Genomic DNA, 18,582 nt, shown 5'->3' on the forward strand with positions numbered 1-18,582 from the left:
TGAGCAGTTTTAATGTTAATTAGATTAGCCATTTTTACACCATTCGCCATTAGTTCTGTTAGTTAACATCACAAATTCTCCCTTGAGGATCAGTTAAGTACCTCTCTATTTAACATATGAATGATCATTAATACAATATTATTTATCTCTCTTTTGCCATCTGTTCTCCTCGCTCTTCGTCAGACTCTTTAATGCACATTTCACACATCCATATTTGACTTAATTTTGCACAAAAATCACCGGACACTAAGGGATGCTAATGGCAGCTATGTTAAATATTGATGACTTGGGCTAAAGAGCCTTAAGCAAACCCTATGTGCGTTTGCCTGGTGGTAATGCAATTATATATTTGAAAATAAAGAGATTTTGAATAATCAATGTTCTCTTTATCATATAGCATTCATTCAGTGCATTACCAAGCACATTACACATAAGTACAAAGATCACTGACAGAACTAATTATGTTTCTCAACTAGATGCACTGAAGGTTTGACAATGATGATAACATTGAAGGAACATTCTGGCTTATATTTGTGACTTAATGTCTATGGAATATTTCTAATGAACAAGAATGAATTCAATGTAAAGCCTCACAGAAATACTTTAAAACCTCCAGATGTTCAGCTTATGGGATGATGCGAAAGGTAAAAGGTAAAACCATGTGAAGCATCTGCAGACACAGACAGAAATTCCCAGAAAATCGCTGCAAATGGGCTGTTAATGGATTCTTGCAGACAAATGTCAGAGCGTTCCAAATCTCAAGAACATACCTTCATATCAAACCATTTATTACATGTAGCTAAGTTGTCTGATGTCAGGCCTTTTTTACTTTCTGGACAACTTTTGTATTTTTGCATTGCAGCATTTTTCATGTTATTGTTATGAACAAAAAATAAACGCTAAAATTTAGTTACAGACACCAGCTGGCACCAGTGCGAGGGCCCTCTCATCATTGCTTGCCGCTTTAATTTTGTCTGATATTTATGTGGCATTGCATCTTTGCATTGAATTTTTGATGCCATAGTACAGTATTTTTCTACGCACCTTTTCGTCAGCGAGGTTTAAAGTGCTTGCGAACACATTAAAACCTTAAACATCCATATATTTCTTATATCATATCATGCCAATTAATGTACTTTATAGCTAGTCTGGGAACTTTTACTTTTCGGTGTGTTCCTCCCCAGTGGCAGCACAGTACACAGTAAAAAAAGAACAGCTGACCCAAATTGGCATGAAATAGCTTGGTTCCACAATGAAAACCATTCGGCAAGATGATGAAAAAGCAGCTATTAATTCAGTTGTGTGAAATATTAATGACTCATGTCGACACAGGGAAGTAGATTTTTAATGGTGTTTCCTCTGCCCTTTGAAACCCACATCCATGTCATGCCTTCAGATGGTATTCAGACAATGCATGTTGTCAGTGAGTTGACAGGGCTGTCGATGTGGATTAAAGTGTTGATATTACTATTTTAGGATATACAAGAAGATGCCTTATAGGTGTTCTGAGGTTAAGGCCAACACATTAATCACATTAATCATCCAGCCACTTAACCGTAACAAACACACACACACACACACACACACGTTTGTTTGTCTGCCATGGTGAGGACTTGACATTGACCTCTATTATTTTATACTGAGCTAGTAATAAATTTGGTAACACAAGTCCATGCTTATAATGAATTATCACTCTATTTATCAGTATTTATAAGCAAGTATTACTATTCTTTAAATATATTTATAAAGGCTCATTAAGACCTATACTGCATTATAAGAACAGTTATAGTTAATTTATATTATTTTTATAATAACGTATAAGTCATGCATTTGCTTTTTCAATGCACATACTCATAATCCATTATACACTGATTTATTAGTATTTATAAATTAATACTGATTAAAAAGTATTAATTAGTCAGACGTATGGTTCCATTAATGTATTTATAAAGACGCAACCTGCATTGCTATAATGTTATTATGTTATAGTCACACTTTTTTGTAAAACACAAAAAGTTGTGTTCTTATAAATACTTATTGTGAGTAATAATACAGTTACTAATCTCTATAAATGCATCATTGATGGCTTTAAGTAAATTGAAAACATAAAAGCAAATGTTAAGAAATCATGAAGATGTGCTTATTATACATTTTAAGTTGTTTACTTGTAAATGTAACAAATGAACAATCATTTCTTTAATACAATAATGGGGTAAAACAAAGAAATCATTCATGCAAACAGTTGAATTTTTTTAAATCTTTTTTTTAATATTGCATACTAGCAAAACAATGCAACGGTATTTTTGAAAGTAATTAATTTCAAACTGCTATAAGAAATACCATGCATGTGTCTGAGGAGATATAGATTTTAACAAATCAAAATTACCATTCATGACCTCTAATGCAAACATTAGCCATTAAAGACATAATTAATAACTCATTGGAACAGCAAACAAGTGTCTCTGGAACTATTTTATATTTATGTATAATTTATAAATCAGCGAATAATGGATTATGAGCATGCACATTAAAAAAGCAAATGCATTACTTAGAACTATATATATAAATATATTACTGTAACTGTTCTTATAATGCAGTATAGGTCTTAATGAGTCTTTATAAGTATATTTATAGAATAGTTATGCTTATAAATAAGTATAAATGGAGCTATAATTCATTATAAGCATGCACTTCACAGTAAGTGTTTCCATTTTTATCCCATACATCACAGTGGCTTTTCTGCATTTTACATGTTCATTAAGGTATTATTTTGAGTGTTTATTAAGCCATTTTTTTTATCTGGACTTCTAGCTGCTCACAAACTTGTAGGTGGTTTAAAGTTTTACTATCCCTTTGGGGACAATTTAGTCCTTCTAGTGTAGGCAAAATCTGAGACACACACACACACACACACACACACACGCACAAACGCACACACACACACACACACACACACACACACACACACACACACACGCACACACGCACACACGCACACACACACACACACACACACACACACACACACACACACACACACACACACATACACACACACACACACACACACACACGCACACACACACACACACACACACACACACAAGCAATGCATCTATAAGCAAGTTCACTTACCCAGTAAATTGGTTGTTGTTCAGGTGCAGTGATTGAAAAACTAATAGGAAGATTTTTTTTTCAGTCACTATCCATGTGACCAGCTATATAAAATAATGTTATCTACACAGTTCAAAGGCATGGGTTTGTTGTTTGGAAAGAAATTAATTGTTCATGCATCACAAGCATGTATTCTTTTTTTCAGCACTGAATCAATTTTAGTATGGGTTACTAAATGCAGCATTGACTGATACAGGGTTTCTGAGAACTTACAGCGGAAATGAATATGCAGAAACTATAGCAACATTAATACAATTGCTGTTGAGAGTTATTTCAAAAAATGAAAACACTGTCATGTAAAATAAATCAATCTCTCATTCACCATATGCACACATACCAACCACTTTGATTCACAACTTTAGTTCACCAAGCAATACATTTTGTGTATGCTTATTTGTTTTGAATGTGCACTTTTAGTGTACTTCAAATCTTAAATGTATATACATTTTTTAAAAAGATTAAAATAAAATATAAAAGACCACGTAAGTGCACTTAAAGAAATTACACTTTCATGACTTTTTAACACACTTAAGTTCACTTTTGTAATAATGCACATTGTAATAATGCAAAATTAAAAGTTTACTTTAAGTACATTTTAAAGCATTATGTTTTAATAATCTTTTGTTGTTCTTTAAATAAGTACTCTTATTTTGATGTGTTGATTAAGATACTATAGCACATCCAAAGTACTTGATTATAATTTAAATGGTAGTGTGTTATTCAATATGACAATTGTATTTTAAAACAATGATATTTCAATAAACTAAACTGAATGTCTGAAAACATTGCAATCAGCCTGCACTTAATAATACCTATATTATATTGAAAATATTCTCTTTTGCTAAAGTGTATTCTAAAGTGTACTTCTTTTTCACAAGGGAATGCCATCCTTCCTTACTATGCTTTTCCTTTGGTAATGTACAGCAACATTACTGGGAGGTTATACAGGAATAGCTATATATTTTTTATTTCATAAAGTGATATGAATGAGATTTGCTGGTGCAAAACTTGCTCTAACAATGATAGGGTGTTGGTGGAGGTTTTATCATGTTGCTAGGGTGATCTTGGGCTTACATGGCTAAAAAAGTAATAATATGATATTCATAGATTTTCAAAAATATTCAGTTATATCTTTTATGAACAGCACACCTCTTATCAACAGCCTGCATGATTTGAGGCATCATTTATGTTTGTAGCTAAATCGCTCCAGTATGAGTTTAATAATTAGTGCTAGTGGTTTTGAAAACCCCTTTATTACAACAGGAACCTACATTGTAATCCACCTACACAACTGCTTTAGCCTGAGCTAAAGCAGTTGTGTAGGCGTATAACAATATTGACTTCTATTGTAAAAATGTTCGCAATTGATGCTCAAGCTAACAAGCGATGAATCATATAAACATTTATTTTTGTGTGTTTTCTAAGCAAGGCATGCTTTTCACAGCTGAAGTTGTTTCAGCATGAAGCAATTATACATGTGCCTGCTTGTCCACTAGAGATCTGTAAAGACAGCATGAGATAGTGGAAGAAAGGGGATGAATGAAGATCATAAATCCAGACTCTGTTCCAAAACCTAATGTGCTGCCTACATAGGAAGCATTTAAGCATCATAAACCATCATACGGTCTTTTGGCCAAAGATTTGAACATCCTAAGGACAATCAAAGAGAGAATTTTAAGTGGCATCATGCCTTGACTTAACCCTCGTGTTCTGTTCGATTTCTGTGTACTCCCCTTATGGACCGGGTCAAATTGACCCAGATTGGATTCAATACAATTCCTCAAAAATCACACTATGGAAAACAACAAAGATTTAGATACAAACTGTAAACTTTTAATATCAACATTTGTCAAACATTACAAAAACATTATATCTCAAAATATGATTTATGAAAATGTTTTTAAACCATTTTTTAAAACAGTTTTGTTTTGACAAAATTTGAAAAAAAAATAGTATACTAATTTTTTTTTGCATATTATTTTTTTTATTATTATTATATATTTTTTACATTTTATGCTTTGAACATCGTAAATGAACAATACAATTTTGCTGATTAATGAATATTTTTAATTTTCCTAAGTCAACTTTCCCTTGTTTCCTATGACCTAGTTCACTAGTTTCATTAATCACTCACAGGGACGTGAGAAACCAAACATAACAAAAACATAAATCAAATAAAGTTGTTTTTTTTTTTTTTTTTTTTTTGGCTCCCTTTGAAAATCCTACATAAAAGTTTTGGTTAAAAGCTAGGTCTTTTAGATATCTTGATTATTGAAATTATTATTATTATATATTGTCTGACACAGATAGTAATTACATATTTTCATCTGTAATTTGCAAATTATTCTGAACACTGTAATTTTAGCTTTTTCAAGTGTATTTGGTTAGGGTTAGAGCATTTTTAGATACACTTGCACGTTAGAACTGAAGTGCCCTGACATACAGAAAATAAATGTTTTTATTTTGTGTCTGTGCTGTTGCTTTTGAATCGCTGTCTATGATGGGTCAAATTGACCCGCGAACATCACGAACGTAATAGTAATGTTGTTTGTATGTCAAAACACATCAGCATGTTGAAACTTTGCATGCATGTTCATCATGATAAATGAGAAGAGTCACAAAATATCAAGAAAAAAACAAAAACAAAGGTTAACCAGTATTTCCAACAACTAGAAAATCTAAATGGGTCAAATTGACCCGCAACATAACACAAGGGTTAATGGGAAGACACATTGTGGTATCATCCACATAGCAGTGACAAGATGCCGGTTTTTGAAAAATGTAACTGAGGTGTATATTAAATAAAGCAAATAAACATGGTCCCAGTATAGAACCTTTTGGGACACCACCTTAGGGCAACACCATGATACCAATGTCCTGTTTAAGTTTTTCAATAGGAACAGCATGATCAATTGTGTCGAAAGCTGCATTAAGATCCAATGAAATCAGACCTATGCAGCTCCACAACAACATTTAACAGAATATAATTTGTATCATATTTTTATTCATCATACATCATATATAATATATAATATTTATCCTATATGGTGGATGAAGTGAGAACATTTTCAATTATTAATACTGGTAATAAAAAAAACTGTAGTTAATTCTTATTAAATTTGAATTTTTTAGTCAATAGCTTTGTGAAATAAAGTGATATTTTTGTGACACAAAGAGTTGCTTCCTATGTAGTTTTCCAAACCAGTTACTTGATGTAGGATGCTCCCTATGCAGACAGCAGACAGTAAGTCAGCTCAGTTGGTTTTGAAACAGAACCACTGAGTCTCATCTGTGGCATATCAGACATGGTGTTGATGGAAATGGTGTGGTAGAGTTGCAGATGGAGTCAGCGGTAGTCAGTGAGTATCGCTGCTGACACTGGCACAGAAGCAGTGACATTAATCTGAACCTCCATCAAGTGACAGCATTTGGGGTGTGATGTGACAGGGGTGTGCAGCACTGACACTCTCAGACGTTTCCTACCGCGTTCCTCATTGGCATACAACCTCGCAAACATGCTGGTTCATGACACTGGTTTATCTCTGAAACCTCTTGAGCTGCTAATCAGACCATCGGCTCCTAACTGTCACGTCCCAGTTGGGAAGAGGAACTGCACTTGTTCTCTTACCCCAGTTTAATGGGGTAAAAAGGCATAGTGGGACAGTTTTTTGGGGTCACACTGTCTGGCTGGCTGTTATTGCCTACATGCTGTTCTGATTGGTCAATAGCTGTGTTTTATTCACGATAAAGCATGACTACCACCCTTATCAACATAAACACATGTTTGTTCTTATTTCAAGAAAAATCCAGCAGAAGGAAGACATTTAGTGATTTTACTTTCTGAAAGTAGCGATTATAAATGTTTTTGCTTTACTATTTGTATTGTGTGGTAACCATTTTATAAAAGCAATAAAGGTACTCGAGGCTAGTGCTGTATGATGAATAATTCACCTTCAGCCGTGACTTATTCACCATACAGCACAGCCCCTCGCAGCTTATTGCTTACAAATAAAGTACTTATTGAATTATCTAAATGTAATATGACTTGCTGACATTTACTCTTCAGGCAAAGTATGTATCACTTTTTCACAATCTAATCAGTTCCTGATAGATTATAATTTCCTATCTTACATTTTGTCTTGCTGAATTTTCTGTTTCACTTAGAAATGATAACTAAAATAGGTTTTATGTTGACTTAAAAAAAAAAAAAGCTGTGAAGTGTTTGTTTGCGGGCATGTTGTTGTATGTAGTAACATATCGGTAACACTGTACAATACATGAATAATCATGTACTAATACCTGATTTAATAATTACTTTACTATGAACTAATGATGAGTTAAGACATGTACTAATGAGGAACTAACCTTAACTACGACATGAGTAATATGAATTCCTGCATGAATATACCATCTTAACTACACATTAGTACATGCTTATTAATTAATGCATTAATTCACATTTCGGGGGTAAACTAAATCAAACATGCTCTAGATCAGAAGAAAGATGTACTAAAAGGGCACAATGTAAAATTGTTCATAAATTTGACACCAGCAACTGTCACAAATGTTCACATTTAATGCAATTTTTACATTTAACCTTACTCATTGAACACACAATGATGCATTCATCATTAAAAACAATTTAATCTCATTCTGTTTTAAGTGATTCCACTGCTGCCATCAAGAGTGAAATACCTACACTAACATATTCATTAACAGATGCAATTTGCTAAATTAAAATCAGTGTTAGCACAGATGATGGTTATTTATGTGGTTATTTTATGGATTGGTTTACTGTCTTTATATCATAATGCAGTTAGTCAGTTAGGGTTCTCTTCTTTTGGGTCTCAAAATGTTTCCATTTTCTAGAGCTAGTTAGATTTAGTTTACCCCGAAATGTTATTTAATGCATTAATTAATAAGCATGTACTTATGTGTAGTTAAGATGGTATATTCATTTACATTACATTTATTCATTTAGCTGACGCTTTTATCCAAAGCGACTTACAATTGCTATATATGTCAGAGGTCACACACCTCTGGAGCAACTAGGGGTTAAGTGTCTTGCTCAGGGACACATTGGTGTCTCGCAGTGGATTCGAACCCGGGTCTCTCACACTAAAGGCATGTGTCTTATCCACTGCGCCATCACCACCCCATATTCATGCAGGAATTCATATGACTCATGTCGTAGTTAAGGTTAGTTCCTCATTAGTACATGTCTTAACTCATCATTAGTTCATAGTAAAGTAATTATTAATTCAGGTATTAGTACATGATTATTCATGTACTATTATTGTAAAGTGTTACCAACATATCATGTCATCGTTTGGCTGTAAAGTCAATTGAAACTTCAGATTCACCAGCCTCGTTTCACTGGGAAAGGGGTATCAGTGCACCTTTAAAGCTTATTGCATATGTGTATGTGTATATATGTCAGATCTCAGTCTGTTTGACCATCACTGTTCTATTAAATGTTTCACTGATGGATCCACTCAGATTTGGGTCACTCAGCCGAGACGGCACAACAACGGCATGGCTGTGAATACACACTGCCCATGTTTCCACTAAATCTCACTGCGCTCTTCAGAGGGGCACGAGAGCAGCTCTGCATTGTGCTCTTCAGTCAGAGAGGTTTGTTTTCTCTTTCATGACAGTCAATGTTTCCATTTTGCAAAATGCCAGGATTAAAGTGAGCCCTTCAATACAAATAGTCAATGGTTGTTGTGTGGCACTTGTAAATTATGAGTGAATGCTCAATGCATTGCTTTGTTTGTTAAGAGACATTTACAGTCTCCTCTGTAATTCAAATCTGTTGTGAATTTAAACACAGTCACATTCATTACTTAATTATTGTTCTTACTTAAAATAAACTATTACTAGTATTATACACTACCGTTCAGTTTTTAAGAAATTAATACTTTAATTCAGCATAGTACTGACAGTAAATACATTTAAATTGTAAAATATTTCTAGTTCAAATAAACGCTGTACTTTGGAACTTTGTAACATTCTGTTCATTAAAGAATCCTGAAAATATTGTGCACCACGTTTTCCATAAAAAATATTCGTGACACTGATGACTAAAGACATCTTTTAGTGTAGCATTTATGTACCATCACGCATTATATATCACATCTCGCCTCGACGTAATGTTCTTTTTTTCTGGACTACCAACACACTCTATCTCACGTTTGCAGTATATTCAAAACTCTGCCGCAAGATTGCTAACCTGCACTGAACGATCTGCTCATATCACTCTAATTCTGTTCAACCTCTACTTTTTACTAAATTATATCAACAGTCATAAGTGATTATTTCAAAACTAGTGTGACATTTGCTTGAATAGCTGGTACTACTAAAATAATTAGCTTCTGTCATTCATGTTCCCCAACGAACTAGAATATATAGATTTATTTAAATGCATCAAAAGAGAGATGTATACGCTGACAGACTGTAAGAGCAGCTGAGGTGGAAAGAAAGCCCTGAGGCTGCATGCATACAGCTCACGTTCTGCTAATGGCGTTTTGTCTTTATACAGTATCTCATTATCTTCGGCCTCTGTGCCACTAGTCATTATTTCGTAATTTTCACAACCGATTTTAAGCATGGCCTCATCTCATTTGCTAAAAGCGCCTCTGTGCCCGTGTCCCTTTTTTAGCTATTGTTGGCAGAAATTGGCTTAAAATGTGATATGAGAGTTGGCTAAAGTTGCAGCTTTAGGTAGGCTTAAAGATATTCCTTTGTCAATTTTTCCTCAGTCTTGTTAAGTGAGATTAGCCTAATAGGACTCAAGTACTATTCCCAGGCAATATTCCACATCCGCAACAAACTCCTCCTAACAGAATAGCAGAGTGTGTGTGAGGCAAGGTCTCAGGTGTTGAATCTGTCACTCAGTGTTAGTGGTGTCCGAGGCAACAGTGTGGGGAATGAATTTAAAAAGTGCCTCTGGTGTACTTTTTTTCTGACCCACTGCCTGATTTTAAAGTTGCTTTAACAGCATGTAACAAAATGGAGCTGTGACTTGCTGCTTCACATGTTGGTCGGACAGACAGATGGCAATTCTTGGCAGAATTGTGGATCAAACCTTAAAGCTTAACTGAAATTGTCTTTTTATCTCTATTTTGACACACATCCAATTGAAAAAATTGTACTGCAGGACTTGATTTTTTGTGGGATATTGGGAATTGATTAGATGGTTGAATGGTTGTGGTTTGCTATTGGTCAATCTTATGTGAGTGACAGGTTGTTCCTGCCCTCCATTAGGGAGTGTTTTTCAGCCAAACTGAACAAAGCAGGTTTTTTATTTTTTTTTATTTTTTTATTTTATAATGTTCTCTGAGGTCCATTTATAGTTTTACCAAGATTTTAACTTAAAACATATCCTAATTTAGAAGTAATAAGCTCTTTTCTATCTTAATGTTAACCCTTTCTTTCAAACACTCCCCATTCAAGTAAACGCCAGCTGCTATGATTGGCTAACAGTTTTGCATATTAAAATAATTTTCAACGTCCCCACCATTACATGTGTGTAATTGTTTTGTAAACATTCAATATTGAAAAATGTCTTGTTACATAGTTAACACATTTTCCAACAATGTGAAACATTTATACTCCGAGTATTTATACTGTATTTGCCACAGCCAGGACTTATAAAGCTTATGTAATATGTTCCCACAGTTATAGTTAACAAGATAAATTGTGGTGTTTTGTGTAAACGATATTATGAATGAATGTACTGTCATTTGTTAATAACAAAAAAAAGATCTCCCTTTTATTCAGGTTTACAGTAATTGGCTTATGTCAAAACAATAACAAAAGCAGCATTGTCTATGTGCTTTCTTCCATATCTGAGAACCCCCGTAATTAAACCCATAAATTAAACCCATAAAAGCAAAGAAAGGAACAGCAAATCACAACTATTCACAGTTGGACTGCGGTGCTAAAGTATAAATACTCAAGTACATATCAAACAATCTGTATCAGACAAAGCAATAGTGACACATGGTAAAAAAAAAAAACACTGTTACACACACTTGAGTGTTGTGCCAGTACTGTCGGATCCAATATAGTCTGCACTGCATCATCTTTTATTTTCAGGTGCTCTGAAAAGCCTGCGCCGAACGGTGTCTTGAAACGAATCCACACTTAAATTAAGCAAACAATAAAAGTGTCTTACTGAAGTTTCTTGCTTACTGAAGTTCATTAATGCTTTCTTAATAGGATCACAAAGACAGCATTGCAAAGACTTTGTTTTTCCACAACTTGGCACTTCAAAACGTCTTGTAATCCTCAGAGGCTTCTCTATTGTTCTGTAGAATAGAATAGAATAGAATAGAATAGAATAGAATAGAATAGAATAGAATAGAATAGAAAGTCTTTATGGTCATTATACTCACGTACAACGAAATTAGGAAGTGATTCCCTTGGTGCCGAAAAAAATATACAACAAACACAAACAATGTTACATACAGTACAAAAATAATTAATTTGTAATAAAATTTAAATATTGCACTAATTAGAATATATTGCACTAAGCCTGTTCGTTGCAAAGTGAAAAATGAAAAAATACAGAGATACAATTGTTGGAGTAATCCTGTGTTTGCGTCTCTCTAGTTTTTACTACTACATGACGTGCGCGAATCGGTGGCTGAGGATAAAGAGGCAATGATGTAGAAGTAGGTGTATATTTTCCTCTGCAGAGGCTGTCTTTCATCACACTATCACATAATAATGTGACAAAATCTAAAACGAGTTGTTTTTCCAACTTGGTTTCAATAAAACTCTTTTTGGACTAATGAGGAAGCTTTGAGTTCTGAAACGTACAGAATATTTTTTATAGTACAATGACCTCTTATATGTCAAAAGATCTAGAACATTTGTATTTCTCAATTCATGACACCTTTAAACTGTAAAAATACACTTTAAATAAATAGCATGCGTGTTTCACTTTTTTCAGTGTACATTTCACATAATTATACATAACCTTGACCATAGCCAATTGGTTTGGTTAATTAATATACTGCCAGGATGACCAACTGTCCATACAGTAATTCTCTCTGTGTGTGTGGGTTTAACTTTTGTCCTCCTCTCTCTGGATGAGTTTTGATTGGGCCTCTCACTGCCTAACTAATCATTCTGATGGATTTCTGCAAGATGTCAAGAATTTACATTTTGGGAAGAGTGCACATAATGCATTTTTGTGATCTATTGGATGCTTTAGTATGGAGGAGAGCTTTGTGTGTGCATAATTTAAATGAACATATTTTCTCAAAACTCACTGAAATAATTTAAATTTAGAAAATGGTGCATGCAACTTTAGTTTAGTGAAAAAACTGCTCATTCCTCAGGAGTTGCAACATAGTTTGTGGGTTTAAGACAGGCTTTGGCTTTCTCCAAATGTAAAATCACCTGGAAGATCAAAGTAAAGTAAAAGATGACACAGCAACCATTTCCCCCCCTCTTCCCATTGGTCAGGACTCAGGGGTTTTGCAGCAAAAAAAAAATTTATTCTAAAGGCCCATATATACGTTAAGCAAAATCGAAGAATGATCTGCTGTGATGTCATCTCGAACAAAATCAGGCTCAAATGAAGTTCATTTGATGTTTGTTTCGGGAGTTCGAAACAGCTTGCCAAAGCGAACTTTATGGAAAGTTCGCTTTGGCTGGTAAACACCTTCAAACTACCATTGGTCTGTGTCAGTTACATTATAGGTAGGTGTGACTCTGAGGCTCTGCATTTTTTGATGTGGAAATCTTCTCTGGTTATTTTCCTATGTCCGTCAAGTTAAGACGTCTGCAAGTAAAAACATGAACACACTGGAGAGCCTCTTTATAGTAACTCCTCCGAGCATATGGGTATAAAAGGGAGATAACATGTATCACTCATTCAGGTTTGTGTTAAAGAGCTAAGACAGTAGCTGCATTTACATGAACCCTTATAATCGGATTGACCGCTGGTAAGCCCCTTCAAACTACCATTGGTCTGTGTCAGTTACATTATAGGTAGGTGTGACTCTGAGGCTCTGCCTTTTTTGATGTGGAAATCTTCTCTGGTTCATTTCCTATGTCCGTCAAGGTAAGAGGTCTGCGAGTAAAAACATGAACACACTGGAGAGCCTCTTCATAGTAACTCCCCCGAGCATATGGGTATAAAAGGGAGATAACATGTATCACTCATTCAGGTTTGTGCTAAAGAGCTAAGAAAGTAGCTGCATTTACATGGACCCTTATAATCGGATTGACGGCTCAATCGGACTAAAAAACCTTCATTTAAACACCTTAATCGATCTGATAGAGCTCGATCCGATTGGAATTTCGATCCGATTGAAAGGGGTGGTTTATTCCTTTTGTAATCCGATCGAGAGAACATGTAAACACTTGATCGGATTGAAAACCAAAACTGAAGGGATTGCGCCACGTGGAAATAACGTAATGACGTATGACGCACGGAACGAGCTGTTCTTCCTGTTGAATAAAGTGTCATCTAAATGAGTGTCCCGTTATTCTAAAATTATCATTTCACTCAGCATCTGTGAAGTGGAGCAGGACAACGTCCCACCAGTCCTTATTTCAGACTCTCATTAACAGATGACTGGTTTTTGGGCGTGGGGTTTTTCTGAGTGATAAATATAAGCAGCACAGCAAAACGGTTCATATGCTCATTGTCATAAATATTATAATATTATTTATCAAATCATATGACAAATATTAAGTCTGCTGTTTAAAACAAATAAAGAACCAATAGAGGAGAATAGTTATGCGCGAACAGCAGCTGTATTCGTGCAGTGAGAGCATGTCAAAAAATCAATTCCGATTTGAAACTTCTGACATATAAACGCGCACGTCAACCTGATTACTTTATTTGTCGTCCATGTAAACACCGTGTTCGGATTCATCAATCAGATTGATTTCATTCCGATTGAACCTAAAGGCGTCCATGTAAACGTAGCTAGTGTTCCTGGCCATTTCAGCGGGCAGTTCAGCATTGCGGCAGGAGGGACACCACGCTTTGTTCCTTCCATCAGGGAACAGAGGTTACAATAGTAACCACAATAGCTAAATCGTGTTACAAGGTTTTGCCAGTACAGATCAGGGAACCACTACGTATGGGGCACCTAGCACAAAGTATACGGACTGACCAGAAAAAGGGCATGCATCTCGAGTACTGGACCTGGCTTCGTATTCCTCTACTGGATTTGACTGCTGAAGGGGGAAAAAACTCACTTCCAGGGTTCGCCAATCCAGAGAAGTCACATGGACAAAAAGGTGCATATTATGACCACAGGGAAGGGAAACTGTGTGCAAGCAGTACACCTGGCCCATTGTCCATAACTTACCTGTTCATACTCAATAGCTCATGGGGCGAAAATGGCTCAACCCACAAATTATAAAATCTCACAAAGGGTTTTGGGTTATGCTCAGCCTGCCACTCAACAGATGTCTGTTAGAGAGACGCCGTTTGCTGGAGCCCAGGAGGATTCAGCATTTCTTGTGGAGTGTGCATGTACTCTTCAGGGGCACACCATGCCTTGGGCCTGGTATGCCAATGGCATCCACAATCCTATGGGTCATCCTCTGTTTGGAGACAGCCTTCCCCTTTTGCTGTCCCCCAAAACAGAGAAAGAACTGCTTAGAGCTTTTGAAGCTCTACGTGTGGTCCAAGTAAACACGCAGGGTGCATACTGGACACAGCAATGACAAAGCTGAGTCTACCTCATCCCGATGCAGTGCTTGCAAGCTCACCACTTGGTTCCTAAAAGGGTAGTGGGACTTTTCACGTAGCCCGGCTGAGATCTCAGGATCACGTGAGAGTATTCCAGACAGAACTCAAGGCACATTTACAATCTCTTCTGCAAGAACGAAAGCAATGACCCGACTGCGCATTGCTGTGGGTCTTCGCCTTGGGGGAACAGACTCCTTCAAGGCATAGGCCCGCCTCATAGAGGGTGTCTATAACCGCTAGTGATAGCCCACTCAAGTCTTCCGCATTCTATCCAGAGGCCAGACATGGAGGTTCCAGAGGTCTGAGTGTAGGTGTCAGATTGTGCCCCATCCCCACAAAGAAGGTCCTTCCTCAGGGGGATTCAAGCATAGTTCCTGCATCAATCCCGGCTCAGAACTAGAGCTTGTGAAGTAGGACTGGGCAGTGAAAGATCCCCTCCATGACTTTGTCAGGTCTTCATACATTTCCCGGAAGAAAGTCACTGGGGCAGGGCACGGCTGTGAGCCACGTTCCGAGCCCAGATACCAATCATCCAGCCATGAACGCTCGGGAAAGGATGGAGGATCCCTCTCTAGCTCCATGTTTTCAATGGCCAAGTATGACTGCCAACTCTGCATCAGACTCAGACTGAGCTACCACACCCTAGGGTGGGAGTCCAGCCGAGTCCTCAGCGTCGTAAGGCAATAAGTCCACCCTCTGATGGTGCTATCGTCCTAATCTGGAGCCCGGAGTGAGAAATCAGGTGCGCCACCTGACACAACGTCAAAGTCATTCGGGAACTCCACCGGGCAGAACATGTATTACAAGGGACAAACAGAAGTCCCGTGGTGATTGACCTGATGGACACACTCCTATTGCATTTGTATCGCACTCAGCTCTAACTGCCTTGTCCGTGTGGATCACAGAAGGACCGGGATTATGAAATTGTGGGTACATTTGTGGGCAGTTGTGGCCTAATGGTTAGAGAGTCAGACTTGTAACCCAAAAGTTGTCGGTTTGATGCTCAATACCGAAAGTAAAAATGTAGGTAGGGGAGCGAATGAACAGTGCTATCTCCACCCTCAATAGCCACGACTGAGGTTCCCTTGAGCAAGGCACCCACTGCGGCTCCCCGGGTGCTCCGGCTGGGTGTGTCCACAGTTTACAGTGTGTTTCTTTACTGCTCCTAATGTGTGTGCACTAACTTGGATGGATTAAATGCAGAGGTCAAATTTCGAGTATGGGTTTCCATACTTGGCCTTTACGCTTTTGAAATGCAACTCTCTTCTTCCAGAGTTGAATAAAATGAGCTTGAGTAGAGATTACAATCGTTTGGCTCCGAAGAGCAAATCAGAATAAATGATGCACACCTTCTCCCTTTTATACCCGGACATGGAAATTCCACTTACCAATTCTCACTGGCCTTTCTCTCAAAGTGTCAGAGGTGTTTGGGGCTCCTAAGTGCGACCCCTAGTGTCAGTCATCAACACCACATCGAAGTGAGTGACAGATAGTGTCATGTTACACTGCAAAAAATAAAAAATAAAAATAATATATATATATATATATATATATATATATATATATATATATACTTACCTGCCAATAGAAAATACATTTTAACAATTCAAGTAAATTCATCTTGTTTTAAGGATGTTTGGATATTTTTTAATGAAAGTCTAAAATACTGGTTAAGAAATTATTATTGTTATTTGTTTTGCACTGCAGCTCACTTAGGATGCAAGACCAGAAACTAATTTCACACTGATTCAGTCTTTTGACCCTTGCTCTGTATGCTCATCATCGAAACCATAGCATTCAGATAAGGATTGTAATAGCAGAATCCTCTCTAATTGTTTCTGTCCTGTGCCATGTTGCGGAAGCTCATTTCACTGACAGAACATCCTGAGTGTCCAGCAGTGGATGGAATGCTTTGGGCATGTGTCACTCTAATTTTTATGTACCTCTCCATGAACCGTCTTAACTGCTGTTATTAATAACCACAACATGTTCTACTTAGCGTGATGCAAAATAATGATACTGAATCTGTAGTAGCATGGTTACCATGAATGCACACAGTGACCAATCAGAGCACACCACGCTTTTCAGAACAATGAGCTTTGTAAAAATCGACTTGTTTCAGAAAGGCGGGGCATAGAGGAGCAACAATAATGTAGAGTATGTGTAACATAATTACTTTTTTTTAACTAAAACCGTGTAAACACATTGCATTAAACCAAATTCACAAAATAATGTTCTTTTTAGAACCATCATTTGACCCCTTTAACAATTCCTATTTTATGCAATATTGCAGCATTTTTTATAAATGATTTGTCCATGCACATCATAATTTATTTTAATTCCAGCCATTATATATAATTGACTCAAAACTTTCTGCAGTTTCAATTGTGTATATCCAGAAGGTGTCATCTGATAGCAGAGCAACTGCCATCGGATGCAATTTTTGAAAATAAAATTGATGTAATTTTTTATTTAATTTATTTCCGGAGCTATGGGCTGGTGTTACTGTTTGTTGTATTCACCACAATAAGGTCGAAAGATCATTTCAGTAACATGCCTGTCCCAACCTGCCCAGACTGGAACAGAATGGAATTTGAAACGTTTTAGCCAAAAATGTTTCCATGGTAAAGGTGTTTTTTGCAGAAACGTTTCAGATTTCGTTCTGTTCTCCGACTACAGCTGAAGTAGGGGTTGGGATGTGGATCAGGAACCAGGTGAGTAACTGTTACTACACTTTGGGTTGCCAACATCATTGAGCTACAGTGCCTTGCTGTTTACTACAAAGGCAGCATCATACATGAAACAGAACCTGCATGTATAAAAGAAGATATGCTCAGAAATATCTCAGTGTTTTTTGTCAATATAAAGTCAATGGTGACCAGAACAGTTTGGTTACAAATTCATTCTTTTGTATTCCACAAAAGAAAGAAAGTCATACTGGTTTGAAACAACATGTGTGTGAGTAAATGGTGACAGAATTATAATTTTTGGGTGAACTATCCATTTAATTTGCAGCCTATCTAGGCAGCTTACTAGAGTCTATATCTGTACTGTGATCATATCTGTTACCATCATGTTCTGTTCTAACATCACCTCTCTCTAAAGCACGCTAGTAATTGAGCTGAATACAGTGTAAGTGTTAGTGTATCCTATCCACAACTATCTGCTTCATCACGCAAGCAAGAGCTTGGAGCAAAGACAGTGACATGGTCAACGGTCTGTGACCTTCCTCTTCCCAGAGGCTTCTTCAGGGATAATGAGCCCGTTGTTTTTATACTGTAGACCAGTAGTCCATGTCTTAATTGCACTGCAAACATTCTTTGTTCTGTATGCTATCCTGATTGCTTACATTTAGCAAACAGTGAAATAAGTTTAGGGAGCCAATGAGGCCAACACTTCTCGCATTATTACTCAAGAGCCAACATCAGTTCTGGTTCCCGGTCTTGTTTTGGGAGTAGGGATGGGGAAAATATTATGTTGTGTTATGATAATTTTATATTGTTAACTTTCTATATTCATCACTTCATTACATTAAAAAAAATCATGTAAAAATATACATCACATTTCCACAAAAATATGACGAAGCACAACTGTTTTCAACACTGATAATAATCAGAAATGTTGCTTGAGCATCAAATCAATATATCAGAAGGATCTGAAGGATCATATGACACTGAAGACTG

At 36.5% G+C, this 18,582-nt stretch overlaps 1 protein-coding gene across 2 annotated transcripts in view; it reads left to right on the top strand.

The window, feature by feature from the left end:
• Window positions 1-18,582, top strand: part of gcgra (glucagon receptor a) — a 92,313-nt gene that overhangs the window by 40,000 nt on the left and 33,731 nt on the right. The gene's annotated exons all lie outside the window — the stretch shown is intronic.

The sequence above is a fragment of the Siphateles boraxobius genome, unplaced genomic scaffold (assembly GCF_051911475.1).
Source record: "Siphateles boraxobius isolate OS27281-9 unplaced genomic scaffold, OSU_SipBor_1 66, whole genome shotgun sequence".
Lineage (NCBI taxonomy): Eukaryota > Metazoa > Chordata > Actinopteri > Cypriniformes > Leuciscidae > Siphateles > Siphateles boraxobius.